Raw genomic sequence first — 12,143 nt, 5'->3', positions numbered from 1 at the left:
CTAAATTCAGCATTAGTTCTAAACTGTGCTTCTAATTGTATAGGTTCAAGGACTTTTCTTCCAATGTTCTTCCCTTTCCTGCCTTTTGCTTATTCTCCTCTTTTTTCTTTCTTTTTTTTTTTTTTTTGATGATCATAGACCATTATGACAGTAAGAAACAAGTTGCTTTAGGTATTTCTTGGCATGCATTAGTGTCATTACAAATTTAGAGACATTATTTGTACTAACATTTTCAGAGGCTGGATATCATAGAAAAGGAATAATTAAATCTCTAATGAAAGATATTTTACCACAGCTGTCAAAGCCTTTGAGATTTATTAAATCTCTACTAAATACAGCAAAGCTATACAGACAAACTGAACTTGAGGTTTGGTTTGATGTATTATTTTAGATGTTTAGAGAAAGCAACGATGTTGAAAGAAAAGAGGTTTCCCTTTAAAATATTTTTCCTTGAGAGAACAATGTGTAGCAGGAGACTGAGTCTCATTTCCACCTAATTCAGACTGGACTTGAAGAAGCAGTTTCCAGCCATGGCAGCTGTCCACGTAGTGGAGTGGTTCCTCCATAAGAAAGAACTTAGCACTTGGCAGTGTTGAGTGGAAAGAAGATTCACAAGAGTGAAAGTGACAGGTTTGGAGAGGTAAACCTGGAGAGGGCTCCATTGGTTTGAGTGTGATGGTAAACCTTAAAGGGTTTAAAGCAGCAGACAGTGAAATGATCTGGATTATGGTTACAATGAATAAAAGAGGGTAGGAGACTAAGCAAGGAGGGCGTTTTGAAAGTAGTGGTCTAGGGTAGAGATGGTGGCTGGACTGAAGCAATACCAGTGGAAATGAAAAAGAAAGTGGACAAAATTGAGATGCATTTTGGTGATCAAATATATTAGATTTGGTGTTAGATTGTTAGAAGGAGATGTTGAAAGTGTCTGGATTTCTGGCGTGAATGACTGGCTAAATGTAAATGCCATTTACTGAGACAGAAAGGAAGAAACATTTATCAAGACGAAGACAATAGGAGGGACTTCTAAACATGCTGAGTTTGAGATGCCCATGAGACATCCTACTGGAGAAGTCAAGTACACAGCTGTATGAGAAGTGGGAGGGGAAGGGAAGTCTGGGCTGAAGAGGAAGCTAGAGAGAGAATAAGTCCACTGTTTATCACAGGCAATTTTGGCAGGCTGGTGAAAGGGGAGTCGGATTGGGTTGGGGTTACAGAGTGAACCTGAGATAAGATAGTGAAGAAAGTGTCTATTGCCTATGAAACAGAGAAAGAGCAAATGGCAAAATAAATAACTGGAGGAAGGAATAGTTTAAGTAGAGCCTCTCTCAAAAAGGTAAGAGATACCAGAGCAATGATTCTTGACCTTGACTGTACATTAGAACCAACTGGGGAGAATTTTAAAATTCTGATGCCCAGGCCTCCTCCAAATGAAACTAAATCAGAACCATTACAAGTTGGAGCCCAGACATCTGTACTTTATAAAACTACACAGATAAGTCCAGTGTGCAGACAAGTTTGAGAACCAGTGTACCAAATGTGCTTTCAAGTCATCCAAGGAGCTGGAGCTTGTTGGAATGCAGACTGTGACTCGGGAATCTGGATGGGGCCCGAAGTTCTGCATTTTTAATAAGCTCCTTGGTGCTGCTGCTGCTGCTGACTTATGGACCTACTGTGTACTTGAGTGGGAAGGATCCAGAAGAGAAAGAGTTAAAGGTGCAAGAGAGGCCCTAACCCAAGGGACCGAGAAGGGATGGAATGCCAAATACCCTTGGGGGTACGGGCTTTGTGTGGATAACAGGTAACTGTATAGGAGAGGAGGACATGGTTGGGTTTCTATGTTTGGTGGATTATGGGAAGATTAAGGAGTTGGAACCCAGGGTTTTGACTGCCATTTCCTTTCACACATTTCTTCTTTTTGTGTTCTCTGCTACTTCAAACTCCTTCATAAGGGTAACTCTTCTTTTTGTGAAAGTTAAGGTTATGGTACCTGAGGGTTGGCAGGAATCCTGGTAGGTCATTGAGCCCTTATATGTCCCATGTTACAGATGAGACCCAAAGGGTCCTCTCTTCACACAAGGGCAGAGTTGGGCCGCTTATAAAGTTAGCGACTCTGAGTTTCTGAGTAACTTTTTTCGGGATCTTTGTGTTCCTCCTTTGCGAGGTTAGGACTAGCCTGAGTCATTGTGGTGGGGCGAACCCACAGATGAGAGTTATGTCAGCTTGGTTGCTAGTGGTGAGGAGGTAAAAGGAAGCTGGGCAAGAGAGTTAGGCCCACATGGCTGGTTGTCAGGATGAGTACTCCATGCCATCCAGTCCTATGGACCTACTCAATTCACAGTGTGTCAGACGGCTATCTCCTTTCTTCAGGCCAAACCTGGATGAAATAAATGTCTGTGTAGAGCAGGAGTAGGAACTAAAACCCAAGCAAAATGCGGGAGAGCCTACAGAGAACATTATGCATATTCGACCAGTTCTCTTAGCTCAAGACTTGAGGAAAACCTTTTTTGTTATTTCTGTACTACTTGGAGAAAATAACTAGGCAGCTGGTCAGTATCCAGGCTACTATAATAATATTACCATTTATTGATCATCTGCTTACCACACATCAGGCATTTTTACGTGGCTTATCTCAATTTATCCTTACAACAATTCTGCCATAGATACTATTATTATCTCCATTTCACAAAACAATAAACTGAGGTTTACATAGGTTAATTAACTTGCCTCAATTCACATTCTTTTAAGTAGTAGAACTAGTATTTAAACTCAAGCAGTCTGGCCTTGTTCTTAAACCTATGTTCTCAACCACTATAGTATACTGTTCTATTTGTCAACTAATGGAGTGGGTGCTTCTGGGTGACAATTGGATCTCAGTGTTTCTGCACATCTGTCTAGCAGAAGCCCTAATCTTGTTCCAGACCCTGTTTACAAGAAGCTTGTGTAAAAATAAGACAAAACTGAGTGGATTTGCCACCCCCAATTCAGCTGTGCTAGAAAACAGGATGGATTCTGTTAGGGTAACTGAGACATAAAACAAAAAGGAGTCAGCCAACCAGGTACTGACAGGAGACCACGTTGCATCCTGTGTCCTCAGGAGAACCAGTTCCTATTGTGCTCCTCAATCTGTTCCGGCTATGTTCCTGGAAATCAAGTCCTGCCTGTGTTCCTTCTGCTGCTGCAAAAACAGACTGTAGCTAGGAAGTTAACCAGTCAGCTACAATTTGTATCAACCAATCAGAACTGAATAAGTTTGCATCCTTTATTTATATAAACAGGACCTGAAAGAGGACTTCAGTGGGAACTTCTGCTATAAACACAACCACCTCTTTTTGATTCCTGAAACATGCTTTTAGCCTTAGGGGGGGCTGTATTTTCCCAGTTTCAAACTGTTTTTCCTTTTTATCCTCTTTTTTGAAATAAAGTTCCCAATCAGATTTACTGTTTTGCAGTGAAATTTGTTAACATTTATATAGCAAACAGTCTTGTAAGATATAGTATTTCCCTCCAGAGCAAGTGGCAAGCTCACTTAGTGCTCAGTATAAAAGACTTGGTCCCCATGCTCCAGGTTCCATGACTATATCATAGCCTGCTGCCTATGCAGGTATCTTCTCGTCCTCTTTGCATTTCCCTGTGGGAATTGAGGCTTGGAGAACTAAATCAAATGCTGATACTCCAGCTATTGTATTGCTGCATAAACTAAGCTGTCCTTTGTTTCTGACCTGGGTGTCTCATGTCTTCTACCTGTATCCATGACACCGTGGCAAGCTAACTCAGCTTGAAAACAGGGAAATTATAGGCCTCTTCACAGTTCTTGACAGGTATTATTACCTCCATTTTATGGACAGGCAAACCTAGGTTCAGAGAAGCCACTTGCAGCCGGTAAAGTGCAGAGGTTGGATTTAAACTCATGTCTGCCTTCATCCAAAGCATGTGCTCTTACCACTACTTCATGAGAGTAGAAAGGGACCAGGTTGGAAAAGGAGAAGGAAAACAGATGTTCGACTCTATGGAGACAATCTTCCCGTTCCCAGAGGGGAGCACAGAAGCATTAAAGCAAATAAATGGACCCACTGGGCTTCTTGCTCAAACCACTTGTCTAACTAGCTTTTTGCTTTTGGATTTTGTAATGGATACTGGGGTGCTCCACCCAGATCTTACCTTCAGAACTGAGATACTCCTTTTCCTGGTGCTGGAAGTATTAGCAGCTAAAGGCCCTGATCTGAGTCCTTGTCCATAAATTGTCAGGCTGAAGATTGCCACCTTACCCAAAGACATGACCCCTGCTATACGTCTCCGGGGAAGGGCTCAGTAGGGGCTGGAGAGGGAGCATAAAATGTCCTGGTGCCTTTGCTTCAAGATAGGACAACTGTGATCTTAGCTCCAGAGCTTCCTGTAGGAGTGACTCAATTTTTCTGCCTTTTATACATTAATATTCACAGATCAAGTCTTTCTTCTGCCCAAACTTTCCTGCAGTCCCCAGCAGCACTGATCTTGAGGACTGTTATCAATAAATTTCCAGCACACAAATCATAGAGAGTATTTCCTGGGGAACAGATCTAACGTAGATCTCTTGTCAGTCATGACATGAAACAAAAGGTCATACAGAAAATGTGTATCCAAAGATTTTGTGTGCCTTAAGTTACAACTTTTGTTTTTGGTATCTGTAGGTTTAGGTGAGTCATTTAAAATTGCACCCATAAGCCCATGAAAGTCATATAGTTAATCTGAATTTTGACACTTGCATTAAAGGATAAGAAATTGTATTTATTAAACATCACAGTTGTGATAATCTTTTTGTACATCCATTGAACTGCTTTTTCTGGCACATTATTCTACTAATAAATAAAAAATAGGAAAACCATTAGCTTATCATATAATGCTCTGATGGAAATTTAGTAAAACTGAATTTCTGTTTTCCCTTGAGATACAAATACTGTGAATGTTTTCTAGACTTTGTAAAAGGAAAAGTGCAAACCATTTGCAAGTCACACCATTTAATGTGTCTAGGAAAAATATATTAACCTTTCCTATACAGAGAAGCAAAAAGATGATGTGCTTTCTGGAGTGGAAAAGTTGAGATTTTGTGCAAACTTTCAAGAGTAGATTTGGAGGGGAGAAGAAATAATGAATGCATTCAAACTCAATTCTGACTTGAGACTAAACCAGGGAGAGCAAAGACCAGGGAGAAGGAAGGCCAAGTATGGCTGTACTCGGCCCAGATTATGTCATTCATACTGCAGAATCCAGCCTTTTGTCACATGGTGTCATCAGCCTCATTCCATCTACTCAGGATTGCACAGACGCATCTAGATCGTGACTTTCCTCAGAGTTAGAGCACTGGCATGGCTGTTGACTGTTTCTGATTCCAAAACTAAGTGATGAAATAACAATCCCCATTCACAGCCCTGCCCCGATTAAGGTTTGTCATTTAATAAGCAAATCAGGTTTTTATACTATTAAGGGAGGTTTAATTTTCAAACTGTGCTAAATGGCAGCTGATTTCTTAATTGCATAAAAAGAAAATCAACACTAAACTAAAATAGTTCAAAGTCTTATTTTTAAAAAATGTTTTACAGGAAGAATGCATGTTTCTCATGAATAAATGCATATGTTTACAAGTTTCATCCTTGTAATGTAACCAGTTAAGCCAGTTATTTTTTATCAAGAGAATGTTATGCAAAGCCAATATTAAACTCAGTCATGTAAACAAACAGAGCCAGCAAAATGTTTCAGAGTGTGCTGAAAATTTAGCTTGGTTAGAACAAATCTCTTATGTAAGGCAACAACCTTAAAATTGAGAAAGAAGTGCCAGAGCCAATAAATGCTGTTAATATAAGCATAAAGGAGTGTTTGGTTTAAACCCTTGCATAACTTCTCTAAAGTTGGATACAAACAACAGAATCGGATTGTGCTGTAAACAACTGATACATTACTTCATATTCCTGGTATGTTACCTTCTAGTCATTAGACCAGAAATGAGTTAACAGATTGAGCCAGTTTCTATGGAGGTGCAACAGAAGTTCCAAACAGATACTTAAGGTGATACTAAAAGGACATTTTGGAAATGCATTGTTAGGGGATCATCTTCCCTCGTGGAATTAAAAGATTCAACATTTTTATATTAGAGGTATACAAGGCTCTTCACTGTTACCAAAAATCATCATCATTGCTCAACAATTTTCCAGCAGAAGGAAGAGAGGCAAAAGATTAGCCAACTGAAATTCAGGTGGTAAAAATAAAAGAAGGGGATATCTTGAAGCCAGACTTCCAATTTAGGCGTAAAGTGTGTTGTGTGTACGTGAGTGTGTTAATGATCAAGGACTCTTAATGACACCTAAGATTACAAAATTCACCAAGCAAGCAAATGCGCATGGAATGCCTAATATACTGGCCATAACATAAAAAGGTCAATAGAAGTCAGTCTATGACTATATAGATTGGAGGTATTGCCCGCCTGTCTGAATGCCTAGGACGGATCTGTTACAGTCAGCCTGGGATTGCAGCTCTAGGAAGTTCCAAGCAGAGTTCTTTGATACCTGATTGTTCTTGGAGTCAATACCGCTTACAGACAGAAACTTTAGAAGCTTGTTGGAGAAATATTCTCTCTGGGCTGTGTGCGGATCATTGGGGTGTCTTGGAAGCTGGGAAGAATCTCCTGAAAGCAAAAAGATTAAGAACAACATAAGGCAATGTGGAGGAGGAAGGGTGTGGGCTTCTCCCATGTAGGTGAAATAAGACAGTTATGGCAGTCATAAATCAAATTTAAACAAGTTTTCAGGTCCACCAGATTGTGACGTTCTTATGACACATCTAATACTGAACTTTGGAGAAACATTTCCTGGGTTACAGGAATGAGCCTAGTTCTTCCACTTCAAACAGGCCTCTCCTTAGGTGTATACCATTCAGAACCTACAGAGTTCCCAAAGAAGGTAAGACTGAATCCCAGAGAAGACCCGAAAGACTGCCTCGTTGTAAGCAGCTTAGTGCAAGTTCCATTGTTCTAACTGTGTAGGCAGAAGAAACTTTGAGGTGCAGTTGTTTTTTTCACTCGTGCTTCCTGGGACGGCCCTGGTGTCCTGCAGTAGCAGCTCTCCACTCTTCTTGTGGGTTCAGGGAAAGGAACTTCCATGCCCTTCCTCAGTCTATTGTGAGACCTCAGGTTCCTTCTTCCTACCAGAGATACCGAATGTGGGTAAATCGCTGTCTGTAAGGGTAGCACTGCCTGCAGGGTCATCATGAGACCTGATAGATGGTGTCAGTGGGAACATGTAGACTTAATCGACCAAAGAAAAATTCTTTTATCTTTTGATGACTTTCCTGTGTCGAAAGAAAATCAACTTTTGACACTTTGATTCAGAGAACTGTCCTAGTCCATATAGAAGCCGTTTCCCATGACAAAATTATCTTCCCCAAATGAAGAAGTTTAGTGAGCTGTAGATTTTCTGAATGGTAAGATGGCAATAAAGGAAAAGCACTATTAAACAGAGGTCAGCTGAGCCAGGATTTAATTTCACCTGTGACACTTAAAAGTTTTAGTTTCTTTTCCTACTCATATCAACAACATCCCTCTGACTCACCATTTATTTGTTTGCAAAATTAAGAGTAGAATAAATTGAGTTTAGAATTGTATGATTTTTGTGGAGTTTAGATAAGCGTCCTTTTTGATTGACGTCTAGATTTAGGAATGCCTTTTGAATTTATTGAAATTCATAATCCAAGCAATGAAAGTAATAAAGAAAAGGACTTTGCTAAGATAGAAGTAATCTGTTTTCATTTCCTTTCTTTTATTTGCAACTGGTTGTGTAAGACCCAACGGCCTTATTCCGGTCTGCGCTTCCCCCCCAGTGAGGAGACAAGGCCACGGCAGATCGATGCAACAAGCAAGAGGTTTATTGTTATTCCAGCTAGCTGGGGTCCAAGTGTCTGCCCGACACAGCGGGTTTCAACAAGGACCCCGAGCATTCGAAACCAAGGGTTTATATATCATTTTCAAAGCACTTAACTCATAGTAATTTCCTACAGCTATACATTATTCTTGCAAGACATATATACTACATCCTGGGGTTAGGCAGGATAAAACCATTCTTCAATTGTCAGGGCGGACATACATCCTGGGGTTAAGCAAGAGGTCAGGGTAAGACCATCCCTCAATTTTGTCGGGGTGGTTCCGCACGATAAGCTTGGTATGTAGGTTTTACTGACCAAGGCTAACGGACCAAGGGTCACCGTTGCCTTATTCCAGTGCTCATGATTGATTATCTTGCTTTTCCCAGCCTTACCCAGTTTCAGTTCACACACTCAGGAAATGGCTTTTAGGCCCTAAAGATGGCTACTCTTATGCTAACCCATTTCTATTCTTACATTCCCCTCTTCTTCTTGTATCTATTTCAATCATGAAACTAGAGGTCATCTGTTTGGTCAACACTCTGATAGTTCTGTCTCAACACCATGATTTGCACGGTGCTAATGCGTTCTTTAATAAAAGTAACTAGGCGGTTTAGGATGCAGGGGCCAAAGGTTAGAATTAATACTAAGATTATTAAAGGCCCTACTAGCGTAGAGATGAGGGTAGTTAACCAAGGTGAGGAGTTGAACCAGGACTCAAACCACCCTTGGTTTTGTTCTTTTTCTCTTCTCCTCTTAGCTAACCCTTCTCTGACTTTTGCCATGGAGTCTTTTACTACTCCTGAATGATCTACGTAGAAACAACATTCTTCTTTAAGGGCAGCACACAGTCCGCCTTGTTGGAGGAATAACATGTCTAACCCCCTTCTATTTTGCAGGACTACTTCTGATAAAGAAGTTAAAGAGTCTTGCAGAGTGGATATGGATTTCTCTATTTCTTCTAAATCCGCATCTATAGCTTCTCTGAGACTGTGGTAATGCTGGTTCTGGAGAACTAGTGAGGATGCTCCTGTGGCTGCCCCTGCTGCCCCCAGGCCGAGGCCCAGTAAGAGGGAGATAGTCAGACTCACGGGTTCTCGTTTGACTCGGGGCGAGGACTGGCTTAGCTGGGACAGGACTTCGTCATAAGGATGGTAAATAAGGCGGGGTATTAATTGTACTAGAACACAAAAGTCAGACGTTTCTCTTAACTTTTGGGAATGAACACATGGGGTGACTCCGGTTTGGCAAGCCCACCACCCGTTAGGGGGGGGAATATAGTAAGTTGGGGTGGTGCTTATTACCTCTGTCTTGTTGCAGAGGGAGGTGTAAGTTTTAGGAATCTTCCCAATGCAGGTTCCTTGCCCACTTACAGAGGATAAAGTGAGTCTCGGTCCTTTCTGCTGCCATCTACACTGGGAGGGGTCAGAAGACTGACTGAGAGCATTAACAAACGCTATACCTTCGTAGTACGGGGGAGCAACATCATAGCATAACCAGCAGGAGTGAGTTAGCTCGGGACGGGTATTATTGACAACTTGGAAAGCGCCTCTGATCAGACTAAGAAGCCGGGATGGCTGGCTTGCTGTAGCGGGGGCTGGTGTCCAAGCTGGGCTCAGGCTCTGGGGAAAGGACTTAGGGGGCTGTGTCACTTTAAGGGGCTGTCTAGGGGTTTTCGGTGCTTCGGGTCTCAATAATTTATTTGGACCCAAGGCTATCTCAACTACAGGCTCAACTTTTAATTTGACTCGGATAAGGGTTCCAAAAGGAGGGGTCTGGTAAAGATATATGCCCCAGACTAACCCCGTCTGCCATCGGGTGTCTTTTTTCCCTTGCTCTGTGAACTGGAGCTTGAGCAGATTACAGTCTGGGCTATACCTAGTTCGGGTGCACGGTTTAACAAACGAGAGAGTGACGAGCTGGGGGGTTACTTGCCACTTCCACTCCCCGTCATTGGTGGTAACACAACTCCAGCGTGCACAGTATCGGGACTCGGCCCCTCCGCACTGCTGCCTCTCTGGCCCCATTCGAAACCCCGGGCACGCATAAAACCCATTTCGACTCACAGAGACTCGGCGCTGCTTCTCTCGCCAGTCTCCCCCTCCCATTACAACTGGACAGAACTGAGGGGCGCAGGGAAGAGGGGGGCCTGAATGCTGGCTCTTGCCCTTCCCGCCTCTCTTTTCTAAATCTGCTACTCTGTCTAGGTTAAAGTACAGGTTAGGGAACCACGTGCCTAAGGGGGTGGTGTGGGAAGTGCGGTTGTAGATTTCATGAGTTTCCCAGTTCTCTATTTCCCAGGTGAGCTGATAAGGAACATGGGGGTTAGGGTTACTGAGTGCAATGGGGGAAAGGCACAAAATATATAAGATGAGCGGCACAGTCTTAGCTTTTGTAAATTGTCTTTGTCCAGCTGACGTGATCATCTTGGAGCAGAGTTTTTGGGTACGGTGCATGGGTCAGCTGAACGGCGCTGGTGTCTCTAGACGTGCACCTGGTCACTTTAGGGGTCTTCTGGTGATTTTAAGCTGGAGAGGATTCTCAGTAGATTGGGCTCTCCACGTGAGATGATCGTCAGCTGTCTCGGCTGAGGTAACGGGTTTCACATGAGATGCGTGGATCCAGGCGACAATCCCGTCGACTTTGACTGCTGTTGGGGTGGTCAGCAACACTAAGTAAGGTCCTTTCCACCGTGGCTCGAGGGTCTGTGCTCGGTGCCGCCTTACAAACACAAAGTCTCCTACTTGGAACGGGTGGGCTGCTTCTGGAGTGCCAGGCTCGTAGACTGCTTTTAGTTGGGTCCACACTTCTTTTTGGACTGCCTGGAGAGCTTTCAACCTATTATATAAATCGCAATTGTCAGTCTGGGTAACGGGGAGGGGGTCATGCAGGCAAGTAAGCGGGGCGGGGGAGCCATACAAAATTTCAAAGGGGGTGAGGTTGAGATGAGTAGGGGTGTTCCGAGCTCGAAACAAGGCCAGGGGAAGGAGCACCACCCAGTCTGAGCCAGTCTCTATGGTCAATTTAGTTAAGGTCTCTTTTAGGGTTCGATTCATCCTTTCTACTTGCCCTGAACTCTGGGGTCTGTACATGCAATGTAATTTCCAATCAGTCCCCAAATACTTAGCAACTCCCTGACTCACCCGGGCGATGAAAGCAGGTCCGTTGTCAGATCCGATTACCTTAGGTATCCCGAACCGAGGAAATATTTCTTCTAATATTTTCTTTATTACTACTGCAGCCGTTTCCTGCCTTGTCGGAAAGGCTTCAACCCAACCTGAAAAGGTATCTACAAACACTAGAAGATATTTAAACTTATACTTTCCTGGTTTAATTTCAGTAAAATCTACTTCCCAGAACTGTCCGGGCCGGTCCCCCCTTGCCCGTTTCCCAGTCCATTTCTTCTTCCCGGGCGAGTTTGTTTCTTGACAAGGAATGCATGGCTTAATTACAGATTCAGCTATCTGCTGCAGGTTCGGCGCATACCATCCAGAATTTAAAACAGTCTGGACAAGTTTGTGCGCTCCTAAGTGTGTCCACTGGTGCATTTGTTTAATTACGGCTTTGGCAGTTGCTCGGGGCAGGATGATTTTTTTATCTTGGGTGCACCAGGCTCTCTTCTGTTCATCAAAATAGTGAGTATGATCTTTGGAGATTAATTCTAAGTCTGCTGGGCTATATTGATAGGGTGGCAGGCTCGGCTCAGGCTGGGTTTCAGAGAGGAAGATTTCTACAGTCTTTGCTGCCACTTCTCGGGCAGCTTGATCAGCCATATTATTGCCTACGGCGATGTAAGACCTCCCGTGTTGGTGAGCGGGGCAATGAATTATACTTACTTTGGCTGGCTTGTGCAGAGCTTCTAAGAGTGCCATGATTTCTGGCTTATTTTTTATTTCTCTTCCTTCAGAGGTGAGGAGTCCTCTTTGTTGGTAAATGGCTCCATGCACGTGTGCTGTCGCAAAGGCGTACCTGCTATCTGTATAGATGTTAATTTTCTTTCCGGACCCCAGTTCTAGCGCTCTCGTAAGAGCAATGAGCTCAGCTTTCTGTGCCGAGGTTCCCTCGGGGAGGGGCTGAGCCCACACTATCTTTTCTCCATCTACTACAGCCGCTCCTGCCTTACGCTTTCCTTGATCTAGGTAGCTGCTTCCATCTGTGAACCAGGTGGCTTCAGCATCTGGTAAAGGCAGGTCAGTCAAATCTTTACGCCACCCATGGACTTCGGCTAATACTTGCTGACAGTCATGCACTGGGGGTTC

This window comes from Manis pentadactyla, chromosome 6 (genome assembly GCF_030020395.1).
Source record: "Manis pentadactyla isolate mManPen7 chromosome 6, mManPen7.hap1, whole genome shotgun sequence".
In the NCBI taxonomy this organism is placed as follows: Eukaryota; Metazoa; Chordata; class Mammalia; order Pholidota; family Manidae; genus Manis; species Manis pentadactyla.
This window is presented reverse-complemented; position numbering follows the sequence as displayed.